This window comes from Mycteria americana, chromosome 5 (genome assembly GCF_035582795.1).
Source record: "Mycteria americana isolate JAX WOST 10 ecotype Jacksonville Zoo and Gardens chromosome 5, USCA_MyAme_1.0, whole genome shotgun sequence".
Classification (NCBI taxonomy): Eukaryota; Metazoa; Chordata; class Aves; order Ciconiiformes; family Ciconiidae; genus Mycteria; species Mycteria americana.
In genome coordinates this window covers 37,756,354-37,777,208 of record NC_134369.1, presented here as the reverse complement: position 1 = coordinate 37,777,208, position 20,855 = coordinate 37,756,354, and positions in this window count along the sequence as shown.

The window sequence follows — 20,855 nt, the reverse complement described above, 5'->3', positions numbered from 1 at the left end:
CCACATCTGCAATTCTATCCTGAGAGTATCTCCCTACAAACTGTTTTCAACGTTACTCGTTCGCCTAAAGAAAGATATCACGTGGCCCCACAAACCCGTCCTTCCAATAAACACTCACTGACAAAAACACCTGAAAAGGGCAGACTCAGCTCAGTGCTCCCAGGGGAGAACTCCCATTAGATTGTGGAGTGCTCCCCTTATTCCCCTCCCACTTGTTCTCTCTACCTCCACCCTGTCCCACATACGTCTCTGGACCTGCCCTTTGACCTTTCCTTCATGTCCTTATCTCCAGCTTCATACACTTATTATTCATTGAATATTCCTCTTTTTTAATATATATTTCTAGAAATGTAAGACATGGGTCCAGGCTAATGAGTGAGCTGAAATTAGGTCTCCTATTGAAGGCTGAGTACTGTAAGTACTGTAAGTACTATTGAAGGCTGAGACTGAGTACCCTTAGCTGTTAGACAGATGAGACTTTGACATCATTACTACACTGACATCCACTAAAAGCAGTAACTACTGATGCTATTTGCAAAGTATCAGATGCTGTCCCTGAGTATTAAGCATGCCCAGGGGATCTGGACACTCACAGAGTTTCAGTGGGCACTCCATGGGCTCGGTTCGGACTTGGGCACCCAGGATTAGGCAGGAACGCAATTTTGGATTTTCAGCGGCTTAGGATAAAACAGTTGTCCAGGACAGTTATAGAAATGACGAGTCATATACAAAGAATCACTCCTAATATCACATGGACAGAACAGTTCAGTGCTGCATAACACTTCATGCAGAATAATTTGATTTCATAGCTAGCCAAAATGACATTGGAAAGCTTTGTACCAATCAAGTGGAACAGATACTCTAAAATGGTCCACTCGCTAGTCAGCTCAGCATCTATATTCTAGCTGGCTAAGAATGTCTGTCTTCATCTCTTCATCTCTAGCCCTTTCATTTGAACATCTCAGGTTTACAGAATTAGGTTAACAACACCAGGCATTTGTTATGTATGTTTGCTAGGGGGGAAAAAAAGAAAAAGGATTTGCTGGTAAAACTATGTGAGGTGAATGCTCTCTGGGGCTGATTTATGTTCAGTGTGCTTCAATTGAACTTCAGAGATGAGAAAACACTGCACCTCATTACAAAAGGCATTGCCTAGTACAAATAGACATAAGAATTCCAGTGGCATTTCAAAGGAATATTAGAATCAGAAGCACCTTGAATCAGTGCTTGAATGGCAAATTTTAACTTGCATAGCTCAGATGTTTCTCCTGGCAACGTTTCCCTAATGTCATTATCACTTACTAAAATTCAATACCATCTACAACCTGAGCCTGAATTCCTGACACACAGTACCAGCGAGGTAAATATTATGCCAGATTAAAGAGTAGCATGTTTTGACAATTATGAAGACAACCGTTTCTCTTTTGCAATGAGGAAGTCTCAGAAAATATGTAAATACTTAGGCAGTTAAATTGTGTGCAACTTATTCACAAGGGAAATAACTTAAATACACAGCCCTAAGCTATTGCAATGTCTTTGATTATGTATAGCTCTGTCAAACAAAACAAAAGACATTCGGCTGCTTCTAAGAAATTTCATACTCATTTCTAACCTGAAGTCATATAACTTCAGGCTGTGATCCTCTCTGATCTCTAGCTCAGCGCATGTCAGTAAGTAGCTGCACAGGAGACCTCACATGTTTTTTGAAGTAACAAAGAGACAATAGTCTTTTAGGTCAGGATTCAATCCATCCCTAGTGAAACCTATGCTCCTGGGGGTGTAAAACTTCTGCTAGAGCTCAACCATCGTCCTAAGTTCCCATCTACAGACTCTTCTAGTGGGCAGACCAGCCTGGTGTTACTAACTCCAGTATAAAGGTGCTTGAAATTTGCTTTCTGCTAATTACAACCTGTAAATCTAAAGTCTCATCACAGTTTTAACTGGTTATGATGCATTTTTTCTTTCTTAGGCTGAACTTTTTCCCTAAATTCTCCACTGAATTCTACTATATATCTGTGGTGGCTGTGGTCAGAGTTATTTTTACATACATGGATAAAGGAAGTGGAAGAGGTTCTTTTTAAAAACTTTAAAAAGCTTTTAAAAACTGAAAACTAAGGGACTAATATATATAGTAACTCCTAAGAACACATATAACACTCTTTTTTCATATTCATGGGTACATGCTACTATAATGTCACTTGGTATTAAGAACAGCAAACTGAAATGTAAATAGCTACATGTCAGCTTCCCATCTTTTTTTATCGTGATTTGTTGTGGAAAGTAAAGAAAAATGATGAAATACTAATTCATACTTCACATCACCTTGGCTAGGGATCAAGTAAGTGCTCAGCCACAATTTGCACTAGTTTTTATTTTGTTTGTTGGATTCTTTCTTGATTTTTTCTTTCATTGTTCAGTAGAAGAACTATTAAATTTATGATGATTTTTCTTCCCTCAGGTGAATTCAAAGAATATAAAAGCAGTAAAGCTAAAATGTTATACAAGAATGTGTAAAGGTAAGGCTAGTTGATACAAAGACAACAGATGACTTCATGTAGGGAGGATAAAGTAGAGAATCAGATAAGGAAAATATGAAGTAAAGGGAATTTAGAAGGAATTTATTACATTACTTTTAATTATTTTTTTGCTAGGCATGGCTGTTGAAATTTTACAATGCATCCTTAATTGTCTGTACAGGGTTGCTGTACTGGGTCAGAACAGAAGCCATCTTACTCAATGTGTTCTGGTAGCAACTAGTGGTAGTAAATGTTAGGTAGTGGTCAAACCTGATAGTTCAAAAGAGGTGAGACTGCCACAGCTCCATGCCCCAGGTCCAACCAATAATGAGGCTGAGCATGTATTCCCAATGGGCACACATGCAAACACATACAACACGTACACATGTATACACACAGCCGGCTGCACAGATCAGGACAGACAGAAACACACAGAACTCATGCAAGCACAGACAGCACAATGGCCACATCCAGTGTCCCTTTCTGGCTGATCAGGATGAAGGTCCATTAGAGGGAAATATATACATATGTGCAACGTGGATCCCTCCAGCGGCTGGGCTCGGACACCCCAACTGCCCAGTATCTGGCCCCCAGATCCTTGATCTCTCCCGTTGCTGGTACCTGGACATATGAGCTGCCAAGGCTGCAGCCCCACTCCAGCTGCTGGTCCAGACCCCTCACTCAGACACACACATGAACCCTTCACACACATACATGGGCGCATGTACAAACAGGTCTCCCAGTTGACCTCCAGACCCTCTGGTCTCTGTCCAAGTGGGACAGCACTTGGCCTGGATCCCCTGATCCCTTCAGTAGCCAACTCCTCCAGTCATCGCACTCACAGAAACATACACACGTACACACTTGGCTCCCAAACCACTTCACCTACTCACTAACTACTTCGGCTTGATATTCACTAGTGATAACATGCTGATATAAGCCCTCACTCCAGCTGCTGGCAATCCAGATGCATGGGCCCCAATGACCCACGGTCCCCACTGCAGTTGCTGCACTTGGACCTCCATACACACGTGTGGAACAGAGAATAGAGCCCCTCACCCACAAAAAGAGTCAGAAATGGAATTTAATGAGATGGGACAGGCTGCACTGACCAGTTGCAGGACATGGCCAGACAAGCGTACTGACCAAATGCTAGTTTATAGATGTCTTTTATCCCCTTTTTCCTCTAGTCTTCCACACTTGTTCCTTCCCAAAACACCTTGAATTCTCCCTTTCCCCACCTTTGGTACCTACCCTAAGCATCCTATAATGTTTCATGCAACCCCAAAAATGGTCTTCCCCTGCATCCCACAATGACTCCCGACTGGGCTAAACCCCCTCAGTCTGACAGGAGACCCAGAGAGCCTCTCCCACAGACTCACTGTGATGGAGGTCACCCCTGGCCCATGGGGCTGAGACTCCTGCAACAGCCTGGTGAGGGGTTGGGGCAGGGGCTCCTTTCTCTGAGCAGGTTATTGGGGTTCCCCTGCCTGCTGTTGTGCCTCTCTGCTCCTCTGTGTTCGTGGAGATGAGCCTGTAATCACATTATCTAACAGTAAATAGGACAAGTTTAGAGTGATCCTTCCTCCTGTCCACCCTTGCAGAAATCACTGATATAGGCTTTTCCTGAGACAAAGGTTGCTTTCAAGTCATATTGTTCAACTGCCTTCTATACTCCTTAGTCATATTGTTCAACTACCATCTATACTCCTTTTCTCCGTGAAGCCGCTTCTTGTTTTTCTCTGTGTAATACCCTGAGGAAATTTATTCCACGATGTGATTACATATTGTGTGACACAGTACTTTCTTTTAAGCAAGCTGTCCACACACTTCATTGGGTACCCCTTAGTTGTCAGGCTCAGTGAAGATTGACAGGTCATTCTTTATTCTCTCTCTCATTCATTGGCTTGTATCACACCTCTGTCTGTTGTCCTTTTTAACACTGACAGTCTTTGCCTACTCAGCATTTCCTTCTACAAAAGCTGTTCCATTCCTTGATAAACTCTTTCTGTTCTTTTTTTTTTTTTTTAATTCTATTATATCCTTGTGTGTCTTAAGCTGGCTGCATGTACTATTTAAGATCTAGGTGAACCATGAATCTGCATACAAATATAATGTTTCTGTTTTCTTTTATTTCCTCTCCAAAAGTCTTATTTATCTTTGTAGACACTGATTAACATGGAACTGGTGATTGCAGAAAATAGCCCATAATATCCCAGAGAAATTTCTCCTGAATTCTTTGTATCTCCAGAATGTAATCACTATCTATTAGAGTTGATGTGACCAAAAACAGGGAGCGAGGGAGGAGCAGATATTTTTTCAGCAATTTATATTCAACAGAATTCCATAACCTGGAAAAAAAAATACAAGCCCTAAATGCTTGCAATGTTATTAATATAAGTTGAGTTCTTGAGCCTGTACCTATCTGTAAGTTCCGTTTTATTTACAGCTGTAATTTAAGGAGCACTCTGACACTCCAGCCATTTCAGAGTCACCCCAGCTTTAGGTTTTGATTATAATATCTGTACTTCTATATCGGATTCTTCAGTGTCATTTATTAATGTGACTACTTTCTGGCTGGTACTGATTGCTCATAGGTACTTTGTGACTTACAGGGTTCACAAAATCAAGCTGCTACCTGCCTCCATTCCAGTACCATTGATATATTCCCCAGGCCTGTCGGATCAGTTACAAAGAAAGAAATGTGTAGCGTTCCAGCTAGCTCCTAGTTCTCACCACAAAAGGTTTCGTATAACATGGCAATGTGTCAGATGTTGTTTTGATAAGCACTTCATATTGTGCATGTCTGTCAGTACCAGTTCTGTCAGTTCCTGCCATCACCCTTCCATATGTATAAGGCCCAGAATGTAGCGTCGGGGTTTTTTGCAGAGAAGGGCCAAGACTGGCAACAGGGAGCAATGGCTTGGTTGTCAAACCTTCTGCTTTAGAGGCTGGCTCTTCAGTTCAGTCTTCTGAGCCACTTTTTCAGGGGTTCGGACGGGACACTCATTAGTGGTTTAGAACAGCTGATACAACCTGGTGGATAAAGTATTCCTTCTCTCCACCTGCTAAGATCTTTTTTCGAATACACATCTATTCTCCTGTCCAAGTCATCAAGCTGAGTGAGAGGGGCATGGATAGTATGAAAGGAATGTTCTAGGAAGAAATGTCCTTGGTATAGATTCTGTTCACCCATTTGGCAGACAGTTTCCCAGCTAGAATCCTCAGAGGTATTTTCATGTTTCCTCTGTGTACCAAGCACAACCTAGAGACAAAGGAATGCTTCTTGCCATTTAAATGGCACAGAAGACTTTTTGACATCTTCACTATCTGTGGGATCAATCACCAGAAGAAATTATTACCCTGATTACTGAAGTATTTATCAAGAATATCCACAGAACATCCTGCAAGAAACTCAGTGCTTACTGGTCACCATTCAGAAGTTATCATTTCCAGTTACTATCATACATTGATTTTAAATATATTAAGTGTCTTTTTATATCCATCACATATTCACTGGTTTGTTACTTACGCAATGAGCACATCACATTTCTCACAGGAAGAGGAAATGCTTGAAAAGAAAGCACAGCATGGTTTTATCCTTGCTCTCCTACTGTTGTTACCAGGAGCCATAATAACATTATCTGCAGTGTCTCCTTATAGTTTTCATAATTTGCCTGCCATTGAAAGTATGACTCAAGTCTGTAAATAAGAGAATCCATAAAAGCAATCAAAAGTATACCAAATATACATTATGTTTAGAGATGTGACAGAAATTAACATCAGGTTTTTCAGGTTCCTTGAAGAGGGTAAGAGAGTTCATGAGACAGATACCTGATTCTACATGGCTTTAGCATCATAAATATTATCAGAAATTAGAAAATATTAAGATCTTACAAGTGGGATTTCCTTTCATATGTTTTAGTGTTAAACTCAAATCTACACTTCTCAGTTTTAATTAAAGGTAGCTATAGCATTACTTTATCCATTTGGTCCAGTGAAGGTCAGACTCAACACTTTGACAGTCATGTTCAACTATTAAGTGTCTGAGGGTCTGGGCAGATAACAAGTTACAAGGATAAATTAGACTATGACCTTGCTTGTAGGTCACAGATGTAGGACACTGGTTAACAGACGATTGAAAACTGCCCGTCAATATAAGCCCCTACAACCTAGCTCATGACAGGAATAAAGGAACATGTCTTTATGTTGGGGCAGGAGTGAGCAGTTGCTGCAGAGCCATTGACACACTGCAATTTCATACCACTCAGAATGAAATTACACAAGCTTGAAAGAGGTTACAAAAACTGTCCATGGCCAAATTAGGAAGTCACATTCCTTACTTCATTTATCACTGCTCCTTTCCTTTTCCTTCCTCATTTCTCATGGAGGATCCTCATGGATCCTTTGCTCTGTTGCTTATTGAGACTCTTCACTGAAGGGATTAAACTCATCCAGCATAAAACTACGCACCTTTTTTCTTCTCCAGGTAGCCTTCTGTGAAATTAGTAAGTTGAGTCAGTTCCTGAAGGGGTTTTATGGACATTGACTCAGAATTGGTTCAAGTGTAAGGATTTTCCCCTACAGAATCATCAACATCACTTCCCCTAACATCTATTGGCATATGTTTTGATGGGGTTTGGAGGTGATTCAGAGAAAGAAAATGGTTCCAGTATTAGTGAGGCTGTATAATTAACAACATAGTATGACTTTCCTTGAATTAATTCTAGTCTGCTGCTGCTGGGAAAGGGTAACTACTAAAGCCTTTCACTTCTAGCAAACTTCATCAGTTTCTAACAGCCTCTGTCAAAAGCTTTGAGTTTTTGTCTTCAGCTGACTCATTGTTAGGGAGGGTCAAACACCCATTCATCGTATTCTAGGGAGAGGACTATGATTGGAACGATTATGCTGGCACAGCAGTGAGCAGACTGAGAGAGAGCTCCAGAGGGACAACACAGCTCTCCAGGCTGCTGGCAGTGCCTGGGGCAGAGGCTGGGGAAAGCAAGATGTCCTTGCTTGCAGGAGACATGCCCTGGCTGAGGAGCTGCGTTGCCAAGTCAAGGAACTCTGTGAATAGCTGTGCAGATTGTGCAACACCAGGGCATTTCAAAAAGAGGTTGACAAGATCTTCACAGACACCTTGCAGAAGTGAGGGTCTTGCATCCTAATTAGGATGTTACAGTCTGGATAAATGGATAACTAGATAGGTTAAAAACTGGATAATTGGGCTCGATGGGTAGTGGTTACTTGGCCAGCCAGAAGTGGGGTACTGCAAGAGGTCTATCCTGGGACCTGTCCTGTTTAGCATCTTTATCAACAAGCTGCTGGTGAAGGAGCACACTTTCATCACGTTTGCAAGTGGCATCAAACTGGGGAGAAAAGACCCTGGAGGGCAGGGCTGCCGTTCAGAGAAAGGACGGCAGCTTGGAGGAATGGACTGACAGGAACTTTATGAAGTTCAACAAGGATAAATGCAGGGTCCTGCACCTGGGAAGGAAGACCCCTAGCACCCATGCAGTCTGGGAACCAAATGGCTTGGAAGCAGCTCTGCTGGAAAGGACCTGGGTGTCCTGGTGGATGGGCGGGGGCAAGGTGCACATGAGCCAGCAGTGTGCTCCGGCACCAAAGGCGGCCAAAAGCACCAGGGCTGTATTCACAGGAGCACAGCCAGGAGAGTGAGGAAAGTGATTACCCGTTCTACTCAACACTTGTTAGACCACATATAGATCCCATGTCCAGTTCTGGACTCCCACAGTACAGGAAAGAAATTGATAAAATGCAGCAAGTTCAGCAGAGAGACATGAAGATGGTTGAGGGCTGGAGCACTTACCCTGTGAGGTGGGCTGAGGGAACTGGACTTGTTCACCCTGGAGAACAGATAGCTTTGGGGACACCTAACAGCAGCCTTGCCAGTACCTACAGGGAGATTATTAAGAAATTGGAGCCAGGCTACTCAGTGTTGCACAAGATGGGGAACAAGAGCATGGACATTGAGTTGAAAGAAGAAGAGGTTCAGACTGACTATAAGGAGACATCATGAGAGCAGTCAAGCACAGGAACACCTTGTCCAAAGAGGTTATGTCATCTCCAGCTTTGGAGGTTTCCAACACCCAATTGGATAAAGCCCTGAGTAACCTGGTTTGAACCATAGCTGACCCTGTCAGAGCAGGAGGTTGGACTAGAGATCTCCTGAGAACCCTTCCAATAGGAATTATCCTATCATCCTGAATTAGCAGTCACCTGCGTGGATCAAGCAAGAAAAGAAGGGTAGGTTGTTCATCACCAGCAATACGATGTTCTCTCCAACAGCACAGCAAGTGTTGCCTATTGTTCTAACAATGAATAAATTGCATGCCAGACTGAATATTCAGAGGAGAGGAAATTACACATATTGCCTAGGTTTTCTTAGTGTAGCTGGTTTTAGAAGGGAAATAATCTGCCCCGTTTTTGTTTGTGCTCTAGTCCCTTAGGCCTCTTTAAAAATTGGCTTAATTTTAAGTACTGAAGTTATAACTCTGAGGTCGAAGGCTCTGCCTTTGTGTTTAATGTAAGCATGGTCCTGAGTTTTAGCTGAACTGGAGTCATAAAGAGGAAGATTCTCTACGCAGTCTGCCTAAGGCAGGTGTGTTTTCTTCATCTCTGGTTTTGAAGTAAACCAAAGAAGAACAAGTAGATTTTTCTTGTAATTTAAGTCTGTGCTTGCAATCTGTAGCCTGAAAAATTAGTGTCACAGGCAGACGCTTGTTTTGATTGACCCATGATTTCAGAAGAGATTATGCTTTCAGGTCACGTTGCTTGAATTGGCTTGCGCAAGAGAGTTTTAAAAGTTAGGTCATAATAAATACAAATGACCAGCATTACCAAAAAAAACCCCAAACCCCGCCACAATAAATCTGCTCAAATGTGGTAAATAAAATGAGTCAACCTTTGTAATATTCAAAGTTTACATTAAATTCTAACTCTGGCACTACAAACAGAAAAATACCTAACAATCAAGTTCCTAAATATTGCACATGAAATAGAGAGAGGATTCCGAAGTCTCAAACTTCAAACAATGCTGTGATAGATATGCTCAAAGACACTCCAAGATTTTACAAAACATTGCCACATCTGTGGTCTATCTCTGTTTCCCAAATGCTCCAGAAGTGACAGATGCAGTTAATCAGAACTGACCATTAAACATATCTTACTGATTGCGTTGGATTTAAAATATTCACTGTTAAAAAACAGGCAGGTTATCTTTCCCAAAATGTATGGGAAGTAAATGTGAAAATATAAAATTCGTATGATGTTCGGTCAGAAGAGAATGCTATGGGTTACAATTACATATCTGTCGAAGGAGACAATTCTGGTTTCAGTTCAGAATTATTTTATATAAATAACATTTTTCTTGGACTGGTTTGAAAGCTTACCTCTAAGTGCTGTGTCTTTATTATGTTTATTACTTGCTTCACTTTCCTAGGAAGCCAAAGGGGAAAACAACATCTATCAAAGAGAACTATTTCCAAATCAGGCCTTCTACATCCAGCAAGCTGCATCAAAATAACAGGCCTTCCAGGCTTGGCATCCAGAGAGTGATCTGTGCTTTAAAAGTATTTGGCAACCATGGTTTTTACTGCCTGTCAGCAGGAGATCAGTGGACAGATAACCTCAAATGAGTAGCTGATTAGCCCATCCTTCAGAAGACATCCCATAAAATTACGAGCCTTGCCAATTATCACCCCGGGTTTTTCTCTTTGTATGAGGATGTTGAGGAGGTACAGCCATGAACCTAAAATCCAGATGTGTTTGTTCAGTCAGATTTCCTTCTGGCCTAATCAGGAAAAGATTCTTTTGATTCACTGAGAACTTGCTCGAGCACATTTGATCCCTCTTCAGTGAGTGTACTGCATCACCTTAGACACTGCCGGACAGAACTGTCTGGTTATGCCTAACTCCACAGACCTTATACATTACTACATCCACTACATGTACATTCCATTGATTAGCTAATTTTATTGCAAGGTGCATTGCAAAACTATTGGGAAAACTGAGAAATGACTGAGACTTCATGAGCATAGTGAGAATCCTCTCTCTTTAGCTGATAAAGAAAAAGCCTTTGATCTTCAGACCTGCCTGAAATGAGAGTGTGAGCTGGAGAAAACTGGCTAAAGATCAATCCAAACAAAATGGAAGAGAGACTGATTTGTGGAAAACATCTACCCTTAAATAACAATTAGAGCTGACTGAAATTTGTGAGACGTATCTAAAGGCTACGCTGGAATGATGCGTTTCATTCTGATTTGCCCACCCTGTGTCTAATAGCAAGTGTCTTCTTTTCTTTCTGGCATAGGTTAGTTGAAGTGTCTTTTATCAGCTGTAGCTGGTAGCCATTTTCTCTGCCGTTGTTCCCATTTCTTGGGCCTCTCTCTCATAGGGAGAATTATTCTTGCATATTTTTGGTTTCATTAGCAACAGCATTTCCTTTGAGACCTGATGGTTCTGCCCCTGCAAGTGAAGGGTTTCCTTTGAAGAGCTGTCAGTTCCAGACAATCCTCCAGCACCTTCAATTACACCCCAGAAAACGGAATTTTTAAAGACATATTTTCAGTTTGAATCATTGAAGCTTCATAAGCAGAATGTTGATTTCTCCTGTTTTATTGATATGATGTATGGTAAATGTGTTGGTTATTGAAAACTAAGTAGTACATCTTTATTTTACCCTGATTATAGTTGTAACATATATATAATTGTTTGTAAACTGCAGTGATGGAAAATTATCTTATAAAATGTGCACTAGACTAATTGCCACTAATAAAAGCCTTGGAATTTTCCTACAAATATGTGCAATCCATACAGGAGGTCCCAATAAAACTGACTGAAAATTTGACCTTTCTTATTTTATGCTACAGATGTTAGGACATATGTATCTTTGGTTAAAAAAGACTTCAAATAATGATTAAAAGCCTCCCGTGACATTTAAGCATTTTCCTCCGGTAAGTCCACGGGCTGCAGACCAGTCTCTGGGCCAAGTTCTGAAATTCTTACTCATTTCTTCAGCAAAGATACAATGCATTCCTTTTGCTTTTGCATTCCCAAGCGAAAAAAAGAGTCAATTTCAACACATTATAACCATGGATGAATTGAAAAAGAATTTCAGGAAAAAAAAAAAGAGATCTGACTAGCTGTGAGCAAATGCCAAGAGGCACAGGAAACCTTAGAACATATCACATTCAAATGCACTTTCAAAGCAGCTAATTCAAATTTCATTAACTGGCCAAGATTTTGACATTCTTTGCCTCAATTCAAAGTACTGATTGTAGTGTACAGCTTCTGTCAAATAGAGAGTTTAACATGGAATGTCAATAATCTCTGTTTCAGCTAGGAAAATGAAGCTCTTCACAGAAAAAAAGCTCTCATTCTGAAGATTTTAGCAGACCATTATCTATGGCAAGCTGTTATGGCACTATGAATCTGTCCCCTGTCAGAGGCACAGGTACTAGGTTGTCATTTCAGCTCCACTTAAAAGCATAAGTGAGGCCTGAGGTCCTGTGTTATTTTTTCACATAGAGAAAAAGCTCTCCTTAAAGATAAAGAGACTTTGATACTAGTGATTTTTAAGCACTAGCATCTATACGGCTCTTTGTGGAAAGAGTAAAATGCCCATTAACTTTAAAGCTTTCTGTCCATCACTACAGTAGAAACATATGAGTGTGTCAAAACCTGGTCATGTTTAATTTATGAGAAAATGCATCTGTCAATTTTAGATAAGTCATCTTCTAGCCCAGATATAGCTTTTGTTTTATTTCTCAAAGTAAAAATTATTTCAGGTGCTAAATGTTAATCACATTTTTTTACTTTGTTTTTGTTTCTGAGTAGTTTGCCACATTACCTGACTGGAAATTTTTAGGTGGTTTAAAGGAGGTATGATACAATGCTGTTAGAATGAATCACAGAATAACTGTGAAGTCTGTACATTCTTTGATAAAGATATCACAGTGTGCCATGGCCCAACAGATTTCAAGACTCATTTACCTGGTTTTCTGTCACTTGAAAATTTTCAGACAGTTTCACCATCAAATCAAAAGGAAAAGCTGCTGATTCTTGTCATCTGTATAGAAGTAGTAAAGTTTGGGATTTTCAGTTGACAAAATTATTACAGACTGGGTTTCTATACTCTGCAACACTGGATTTTATCTGCATCTTATGAAGAATCTAACATTCATAATACAATCCTTCAAGAGGTCCTACATATTTTTAGACAATTTGTGTCTCAAATGGACTTAAGTGAGATCAAAACATTAAAATATCCTTACTACATGATGCTAAGGTACTTCCTTTTCTCTAACAGATGAAGTGAGAAAACTAAATCCTGAGAAAATGAACATATATTTTTCTGCCAGTTATTTCTTCCCTACTTTTTTCTTTTGTCACAGATATACAAATTAATTAAAAGCTAACAAATGGAGTCAACAGGAAAGCATTTGCCTCTGTTATTCACAGTAAGGTCTAGCCTTCTGAAGGCATTTTGAAATGTTCTGTATGAATAGGCATAGGAAATTTAGTCTGAGAATATGACTACTTAGGTATCCTTAAATTTCGTTGTCTATAGAGTCCTTAGCACAAGAACTTATCCTGATATAGAGTCAGAATTGCTGGTGCTGTCATTCATCCAAATAACTTCTACAATTGTTATGGAACAAAGAATAACAAGAAAATAACCAATTCCATTGTATTTCATTATGTTCTGCTAAAGTTGCTACGTTTGGATGTGGCTATGTCTACAGTTATGCACACTTTTGAACTATTTTTTTGAACTAGCTTTTTTCTACCTGGGTAGGATAACAGTAGAACTGATGACAACAAGATATGGACCTCAGCACTCATTATACACATTTGCCTGAGCATTTACTTGGGTGAACAGAGCCTGTGCCGTCATGTCTTCATTGTTACTTTTATCCAAGCTGCCTCAGACAAAGCTAGCTCATCCACCCCTCTTCATGTTGCAGTTACATTGCCCTGATCAGTGGACAAAGCCTTGGACAGGCTGACTTTATGGGCCATCGTAAAAGCACCCTGCTCTCCTTGCTCCCTTTGGGAAGGCCACAAGTGCTGAACTTATGTTATTCTCTTGAGTGCCATGACTGCTTTTTATTGGCATCTACAGAGAGAAAATCATCCCACCGAAAAAATGTAAAGGCTTGGTTTATGGTTAATCCATCCTCTGCTTCCTCTTCAGTGTGTAGCTCTTTATTTGCATACCACATCTTTTCACTACATGCAATGGGCACTCCCAGAATAGCTGCCTTTCTCCATTGTAAGACTTCCAGCAATAATTATGGAACTGTATAGAAGCAGGCTGTTGCCAGAATTACATCCTAATGAACTACCACATCGCAACATCCATACACACAGTGGTATGTTCCTATGCTTGTATCTTTCCTTTACTGTTCCCACCTTAAATCTACTCACAAAATGTCTCGTTTAACATCTGCTAGGTATGCACTGGGAAAAAACCCTATTTTTTTAAAATCAGCTTTTGTTCCACAAGATGCCAGTACTGTAGCAAACAAGGTTGATAACAGGATAGGCACAGTAGATTTTATGATATTTTTTTCAGAATACTGTTGGGATATTGGTTTCAATTTTGTAATTAGAAACATTGCTCTAGAAACCAATCAATGATCTAGTCTCATATTATCAGGAAACAGAAGTATGTGATTAGTGTAGCTAATAGATCATATCTTCTCATCTTTCTGGAGCATATTTGCAATCAACTGTTTCACAATGGTATTAAAAGATTATCCAAATAAATTACCTGGCAGATAATTTTGCTTAGGGAATCAATTCAAGAAAAGTATTTTCAAGTTATTTGTAAACACAAAAAGAGAAAGGAAAAAAAAGTTTATCAAACCTTTAAATGATTGTGCAATAGTAATTCCTTTAAGGAATAGGGAAAGGGAAAGAGAGAAAGATGCCACCTGAATTTGTACTTAGTTATCTATCTTCACCTATGCAATTAATTAGATTTTGCAACACAGGATTTGATAATCCTGTATAATCCATTTTGTTTCCAGATTCAATTGGGTCCTAGTTTGCTATGGTCTTTGCCACACACATACCACCACCTCCGCAAAGCCAAAGAAAAAGCTCTAAGAAATCTCAAAAAGTCAATAGCATCATTTTACTATGAAAATATAGCAAAATACAGAAGAAAAAAAAATCGAGTCTGCCATGCTTTCTTGCCAAGGACCTTTCTGTAAACAGCCTTGTCTTCCCATCTACCATGTAAACTTTCAGAAAGAAAAGGTGACAACAATTTGCTCACCTGAACTTTTCTTCCAGTGTTTCTTATCTACAGAGGAACCAGGCACGAAACAGGATAATGGAATTGTGAATTTCCACCACACTTTCCAACTGGCAGTATGTCCTAATCCTGACCTGAAGAGACCATTGACAGGGTGACAATTCAGTCACCAGTGTTAACTGCATTTTATAATCTTCTGCATACAGTATGCCAGCAATCAGACAAGAGAAGGATATCTTCTTGCACGAGCATGTTCCTTTAGAGAGGAGTATGAAACTTTCACTCTAGAGGATAACAACATAGAGCATGAAATAGCTAGCTGGCATGAGACTGCATAACTGCTTTAAGGACAAAAAAAAAGGAGAGATGAAAAAACACTCCAATAATCATATTTCCTTTTAAGCATCTCATTGAATATTTGAAGGCTTTTTTCAGGAGAAACACAGCAAGTTCTGGAAAAACTATTTGTTGCTTTTGAGAAAAACTTTGAAAAGTATTGGCAGAAAAGTACATTTTGTCACATATACTTTCACACTTTCCTGTTTTACCCTTGAAGAAAAGGTTAAAACATACAGATAAACTAGAAATTGCAAGATAACAGAACTAAGACGACAACAACAGCAACAACAACAAAAACAACCAAAATTAAACTTGCAAATTATTCAGGTTGCTTGAAATATTTTTCACTTAAGAACATTATCTTAACCAGTAAATTCTTCTGGATTAGATTTGTCACCTCTAGAATGAAACCTCTTTATCATATTACCAGTCAGCTGAGCCATAAAATTCCTTAAATTGCCTATTAAAACAAAGGAACAACCAAACAAAAAAGCCCCACAAAATCTCACACAGTGCCTGTCAGGTTCCTTCCTAAAGACAGAAGGCATATGTGATATGAATTACAAATGGGATATTCTCTTTCTAATCTTGCTATGTACTTTGATGGACGAGGATACTTCTCCATGTGCTTTTGGTTTGTCATGAAGACACAGCAGTTCCTATTGAGGCACCAGCAAACTGGACATTTCCATGCTAAAGCAATGGTTAACCATTATTATGACTAATTCTGGGTCTGACAGTCCTCCTCAGAGAAGTTAATTCACTGTAAGGAGGAAGACTGCAGTTAGGTGGAGGAAGAGTGAAGGTTCCAAGTCTGACCTTGAAATTGTTTTTCATGAAAAATAAAGTTGTAATTAGGGTATTTTGTAAACTAAATATCTTTCCCTTTCTCTAAATTGGTTGTAGGAACAATAACAAAACCAGGTATCACAAATTTTCTGGACACAGAATGGTTAATTAGAGCATTGATGTAATTTCTCATTTTCTCTGTACCTTCTCCAGGCTGAACATACCTAGTTCCCTCAGCTCCTGGTGGCTTTCTACTGAACTTGCTGTAGTTTATCTATCTTTCCTGTATTGAGGGGGGCCAGAACGGGATTCAGGATCTAGATATGGTCTAACAAGTGCTCCGAGTAGAGGGGTTATTCATTTCCTTGCTCTCCCATTGCCCCTCCTATGAATACAGCCCCAGATGCTGTTGGCCATCTCTGCTGTCAGGGCACACTGTTGGCTCAAGTGCACTTTGCTGCCTGGCAAGACCCTGAGGTCCTTACAGAAAAGTGATCCTCTTCTTCTTAAAGTCCGACTGCCTCTCTGCAGTAGATCTGTCCTTCACTCTATCATATGAAGGAACCTTTCACTTCTATTGAGCTTCCAAAGTCAAGATAGCAACAAGTTTGTTATCTAAATGGTAATCCGTCATCAACGATGCTGTCATCTAAAATTTTTTGTCAGAGTCCTTATCAACAGTGATGATATAGGAAAGGTGTAAAAGCTAACTTTTTTTAGCAGTTCATCTGAGCTACCTTAACTCCCACAAAGTCCTAGAGCTTAGGAGGCTGAGGTCACTGTTTGTAAACTGAATTAATCTCAAAGGACAAAACAATGTAACTTTGTGTCCTCTACAGAACAGGAATTTTTTCAGAGCAAAACATTATTTTCAAAAGTCTCAGAAGGAAAGGCGGGAATGCTGGTATCCGTGAGGTAAGATGAGAAGTTATTTCATTATCTGGATGACTGACCCCACTATTTATAATCTTTTGCAAAATGGATGCTCTCTAAATTGTTGTAAACATCCTAGTAAAACAATCCGAATAGGATACACTCAGATGCCTATTGAACAATATTCAATTGCAAATTATAATAAACTAGTCAAAGGAAATGTTGGGCCTTTCTTCTTCTCTTTCTGCCTAATAGCCTGTAATGGCATTTAGCACTGATGACAGAAACACTATGGCTTTTACCCCATGAAGGCAAGATTTGCCATTAAATTGAAAGAGAATTTGATCCTTCAGAAACAAGGCACATCTATAGGAACTCAAATATTTGATGACTTATTTATACAGCTCCAGAATTAGGATGTAGACATTGGTAGGAAGCCTTCAGTCAGATATGGCAGATTAATTCAATGATGGTACTCACAACTATGTAGAAAATGATTGAGAAGTCCCTCTCCATAGTCCAACAGGAAATAACTTCTACTAAGCACAACCTATTTTAAAAAGCATAATATAAGATTGTCACAGTTTGAATTGTTGACTGGAACTGGGTTTGACACACTTCATAGGACATACTGTTCTTTCTTCCTCAAGTTGTTTTGACATGAAAATATGATCATCTACTAAAATAAGGGAGGTGCTTGATGCCAAGGAATGCTAAAGCAATTTTGGGGTCTGGGCGGGGGGGGGAGGGATATGGTGATAAGTATTCATTAAAGGACTTTCATTTCAAAATGATAGTTTTACCATCTTAACTTGTAGGGTAAATAAATAATCTTGCCTTTTCCTGAGTTTTCTACAATTAAGATTTGGTAAAAGGTTCTAATAGGTTTCATTTACACACACATGCAATACAAAGTCTCTGAATCCTGAAGTTTTAAAAATTCTGTCTGGCAAGGCTCCTGCACTTTGAGGTTAAATTGCCAACAGCTAACTGTGGCAGCTCTTGCTGCTTTAGGCATTGACATGAAAATCCAAGGAATGTATCTTCTGCCAGAAAAGGATCTTATCCTTAAATAATTGTTCATCATTATAGTATTTTTCTGCCACTGACTTTGGCATATTCTTTTTAATTAATACTTGGACTCCTGGTAGATAGTTTCAATGTATGACTCACTTAAAACAGTGACTCTCCGTTAATAAAATAACATTCAGATTCAACCTGTATTAAATGTCTGCCTGTATTAAAACCTCCAGGCAATGAATAAAATTGAGGTAGTAATAGAAATTGCCTTGAACTCTACAATTTCAGAGCTGGAGTCTCAGCTGAAGGAAAACAGGTTAGGATTATATCACACTACATCAGCTGTGACTCTAGCTATTAGGCACAGTTTTGTCTAAAGTCAAGGTGAATGGGTAACTGGTTTAGATAAAATAATGTCCAAACTGACTTTTTGTTCAGTGTTAAACTTCAAAAGTCTTCAAGCATCTTGTCTACCTCTGTGATCTCTAACTTTTACTGAAAATACTGTGAGGAAAGGACATTACTATGAAATTTTCTAAAATCATAATGAGTCAATCTTGTAGGCAGTTCTAAGAATCCCACTCTCTCAAGTTCAAATCTTTTTATTTGGATTTATGGATACTTCCTTGAAGAAAATGTCTAAATTATTTTATGTCATATTCAGACTTTAAATTAGAGATCTGTGAAAAACTCATAATTTAGTATTTATCCTGTACTAACTCTAATTCATATTTTACTAAAATTGTTTACTGAATTATGCCTAGAAACAGTTGTTTCCTAATCTTCTATATTCTTCTTCTTTCCATATAGTGTATAGTATAAGGTGCCAGTAGTTTTCTGTAAAAACTGATACCTTTAGTGGAAATGTCAGGACATGCGAGCCCCTCAGCCTTTCTTAGTCTTAGTCCTTTCTCAGCCTTTCTTCACTTAAAGAAAGAACACATGTTCAACGTTGTAATGCAATCTGCCCTGCTGCTGCTTATTCAGCGAAACTCTCAAAACTCCTAATAGAAAAGCTGCAAAGAAGAAGTCTAGCCAACCTATTATCTTTTTCTTGAAATTTTGGAAGGCAGATTGTCATGATTTCTGCATCTCCGTTCACAGAGCAAAACAATAGAGATGTTGCTGCTCAGGTAAATTAGTGGCAAACTGGCAGCTGGACAACAAAGACAAGAGGTAACATGAATTTCTGATGCACTTCAGCAAAAAATCACTTCCAGAGTGGAAAAACACTTCAATAATCTGATTTCATGTGTCTTAACTTTGTATTTTAAATACTACAATATACCAAGACTGGTATTAGCTCAAGGAGAAGCAAACACACTGTTTATAGAATACTGCTTATGCACTATATTACAATGGTCCAAAAAAAGTAGTATTTTAGCCTAATTTCCTGAAGAAGCAAGACTTACTTCATCACACTGTCCTAATAACTTCTCTAAGCTGTTTTCAACCAAAACTAACAGGCGGTAAAGACATGGTAAAGACATTACATTTCTACAAGCTTCACAGAGGTAGGCCAGTAGATAGAGATCTTATTAATGCATTATTGAAGAACTTTCCATTTACATCAAGGAATGCAGATGTCACAAATAAATTACTAGTTCTGCTATTCATGTAAAAACTTTCTGATATTTCATCCTCAGACTTCAGCAAAGTGACATGGGAACATTAAATATCTCATTGTTTAAATATACAAATGTTTGTATGCTGAAGTTCTCTTATATGTTAAGTTTAGAAATTCAGTGCAGTATTTTATGTGCATGGTGTGACAGGTGTTTGATGTTGAATGAGGATGTTTACTGGCATTCATAATATCTTAAATTATTATGTGATTTATTAATCAATAAATAAAGCTAGAGAAACAGTCACCCTTTAAATAAATCCCCTTGTAGGATATGCTGTACATTCAGAAATGCATATCACCATAATCTTTGTCAGTTGAGAAAGAGGAATTAATCAAAATTAGCAGTAATAAACAGGAGTGATGTGTTACCTCTTATGTAATCATGGTGCATTTTCATGCCCTTTCAGGAATGCAGTGCTGTTTCTGTAGAACATCATGATCATAGAACAGCGGGGAACGTACAGCTTCAGGGGCTGACTGGTCATAACTATCAGATTAGGGTACTGTGGAGATCCTTCTGATGCATACATATGGTAGACTTAATGAAATTCAATGTGCAGAGGATTTAAATTAATATTAAGAGCATGGATATTGCAGGACTAAACCACACACAAGAAGAAAGTGAATTTTAGGTAGGCAGAGCAGATTCTACTCTCACCTGAGGTAGTTATCATAAGCCAGTATTCAATCACTTCATCTGTAACTGAGACCATCAATTAACTGCAACCAGTTTCTCTCAGAAGAGATGTTTCTAGTGAAAGACAAAACTGATTAGTGATAGACAGCTTGAGCTCAAGTGATAACCAGTGTTCAGAGGTTTGCAAGCCACCACCCCAGAGTAAAAAGGCAAAAATAAAAATGAACCAATAGAATTTAAAGAACCTTTCTTACTCCTTTCAAAGAAACGCAAAGAATCCAGTTCTCTGAAATTTCTGATAGATAAATTATATATTAATAATTACAGCAGGAAAGTAATAACCAGAAAGAAATTCAAGGCCCCAGAATGCAAGACATTTAAGAGGCTTGTCCCAGTATGAGCCACTGTTACAGGATGAAACTCTTCTCAAACATTTTTTCTGAGTCATATAGTAAATATTTCATCTGAGATGGAATTTACCAAAATACAGGATTATACGGAAAGTATGTGAAACATACACAAGGCAAGGGCACTAAAACATCAACCTCTTGTCTCAACAGGATTTTCCAACCTGGCCTCCATCTGGTATCCTGACTATGATTCCATAAGTGGAACAGATCCAAAGGAGCTTCAAAAGCTGATCTTCTGATTCAATTGAACGAGTAACAGACCAACCAAAAAATCATGAAAAAGTAGGTCAGAATGGATCTCAAGGGGTTATTAGTCCCTTCCCCTGCCAAATGTCAAAGAACTATCTCTGAGGTTTGA